Below are 2889 nucleotides of genomic sequence, written 5' to 3' on the forward strand. Positions count from 1 at the left end.
ACAAAGTATTCCGTGCTTACCGGAAAAGCTATTAAAAGTGGTAGAGATTTATTTTCCAATTAGCCTTATGCTTCGGAAATGACCACCATGCTGGCTATGGCGGACACATTTTTCGACCGCGATATTTTGATTTGATCAGCTGTCTATAATGCGATTGTGGAACTTGCGAAAGTTTCTCACCGACACTATTTAGGCTCCCTAGGATGTTCACTTTCTCTGAATTCTGCGCGATTTCCATCGGAACAGACTGGATATTCTGGGTTGAGGAAAGTGGTGGGCTTTAAAGAGCACCCTTGTCCCTCTTACGACAGAAGGCCAGAAGTAAGTGAAGTCGCTCTAGAAGCATGTGGAAGAGTGTAAGAGGTAAAAGAGTGTAAGCTTGTCGGGGAGACGTCATCCTTTATATAAGATGTCCTTTCCATCAGTCACCAGCGTCAATAGTAAATTGAAAATGTTTAATTTTGATTGAAAGTGCCATATTTCAATGCAGCTGATATCACAAGCGCGGGGCATTCGTTTCGGAAACAATAAAAAGGAAGCGAGTGCATTGTTAACGTAGTAGTATCACTCTAGTGATTTCGTTTGTCGGATGTCTTCCTTAGCTTTTTCTCCTTTTCTACTCTTTGGCAGTAGTAAACCGTAGTGTCCGTGATTAACCGATTAGTAACAACACCATATAAACTGCAATATGTATTTCTGCCGCCGTTAAAACAACGAAATAATTCTATTTTCTTAGGTCATCAGTGACTTTATTCATGAGACGGAGCTTTACCAGATTGAATAAAAATATGTTTCATTCACCAATTAAGTTGCAAGTCTTCGTGGATACCAGCCCTAATCGAAGTGTTTGCAGAATAGAGGTCATTTATGAAAGCGGGATTTCTCTGAGATGTTTGAATAAGGAATACATACTACACAAGGAGATAACCTTAGTTTTCAGTTATCCCGCCGCGAAGGCGATGACTTGATGCTGAATAGTGATTTGAGAATCTCTCGGTTCATTGCGGGCTAAACTTTCAAATATTACAACTACCAAACAGGTGTTTATTGATCCATGATTATAAGAACACTGTGATTTTTAAGTAAAAAATCTCATCCGAAACTGGCCCTAATCCCAGCGCTAAAGGCCTTTGGCTGCGTTATCTACCATTAAGCTATACACAAATTCAGTTGTTTTTTTCGCGTATCATATAGCAACCCATCTTGCAGGAAATTCTTGCACCAGTTGTAGCAAACGGGTATTTTTAGGATTCCTTATTCGATTTCCATGGGGAATGCACTTATTTTGAATACTCCTGGCTTGTTCTGAGGGTTGAAGGTTGGAGTCGTTCTTTTTAGATGGAATTATTTTCAGGTAGGATCGTTCTTACTGTATACTTCAGGATTTGCCAATTTCAATAGCTTTCTTGTCAACCTAGATGATAATTAAAATCTCATACGAGTAAGTTTCCAACCCACGGGAAAATGGTAAGGCGCGTGGGGACGGATTTGTGTTGATCTCCGTTGCCATATATGGTTTTTCAATGGCTCTCATCTTGACCGTCGTCGCAGTGATCTTCTTGATTTTGAACTCGGTCTCACATTTTGGGCTTCCGTGGAGATCAAAATGATCGGTAACTTCATTTTGTGCGTTATGGAATTTAAGCTGGTTGGTTGCGTCATGAAGCACCGTGGCCGTTAATAACGAGAACGAGACTTATGAATGGAAATAGAACGAATAAAACTTACTCTACCTCTACTTTAAGAGATGCAAAATAGAGCGAGAAGAAGAGAAGAATAAAACCCACGCCAAAATTATGACAAAGTTGCTGAAACATCAGAAAAGTCATATGCATGATTTGAAAATATGCGCGCTTGAGTTTATACTTCAACAAGGTGTACGAATTACAAAACTTCGAGCAAAAACGGCTAGTTGTTGCCGAATTTGCCGAAGAGCAAGCCACACAATGTACAGCTGAATGCACGATAGGTCCGATTTTCTTCTTCCTTTTCTTTAACTTTTTTCCGTTTACAAGCGGGAACGGTTTATGGTGATCGGTTGCCCCATTTTATTTTATCAAAGGCCGGATCTGAATGTAGTCGCGGGACCTTCCATCACCATCATGATAGTGCCTGTTTCAAAAATTCAATTTTATTCATTTTCAATCCGAGACCGTGTTTCATGAGGCGACCATTTCATTTTTGGACTAATTGAAAATCCACTGCCTGACACGGCTGACTGACGCACTTCTAACTCATATTGCTGGAGCTACTCAATAATCATCATCATCAACGGCGCAACAACCGGCATCCGGTCTAGGCCTGCCTTAATTAGGAACTCCAGACATCTCGGTTTTGCGCCGAGGTCCACCAATTCGATATCCCTAAAAGCTGTCTGGCATCCTGATCTACGCCATCTTAGGCAGGTTCTGCCTCGTCTTCTTTTTCTACCGTAGATATTGCCCTTATAGATACATGAGGACTGGCAAGATTATGGTCTTGTACAGTAAGAGCTTTGACCCTATGGTGAGACGTTTCGAACGGAACAGTCTTTGTAAACTGAAATAGGCTCTGGTGGCTGACAACAACCATGCGCGAATTTCATCATCGTAGCTGTTATCGGTTGCGATTCTCGACCCTAAATAGGAGAAATTGTAACGGTGTCAAAGTTGTATTCTCCTATCTTTATTCTTCCTGTTTGACCAGTGCGATTTGAAGTTGTTGGTTGATTCGTTTTCGGTGCTGAAGTTGCCACCATATATTTTATCTTGCCTTCATTGATGTGTAGCCCAAGATCTCGCGCCAATTACTTCCTGCTCGATCTGGATGAAGGCAGGTTGTACGTCTCGGGTGGTTCTTCCCAGGATGTCGATATAGTCAGCATAGGCTAGTAGTGGGGTGGACTTGAAG

This window comes from Hermetia illucens, chromosome 3 (assembly GCF_905115235.1).
Source record: "Hermetia illucens chromosome 3, iHerIll2.2.curated.20191125, whole genome shotgun sequence".
Classification (NCBI taxonomy): domain Eukaryota; kingdom Metazoa; phylum Arthropoda; class Insecta; order Diptera; family Stratiomyidae; genus Hermetia; species Hermetia illucens.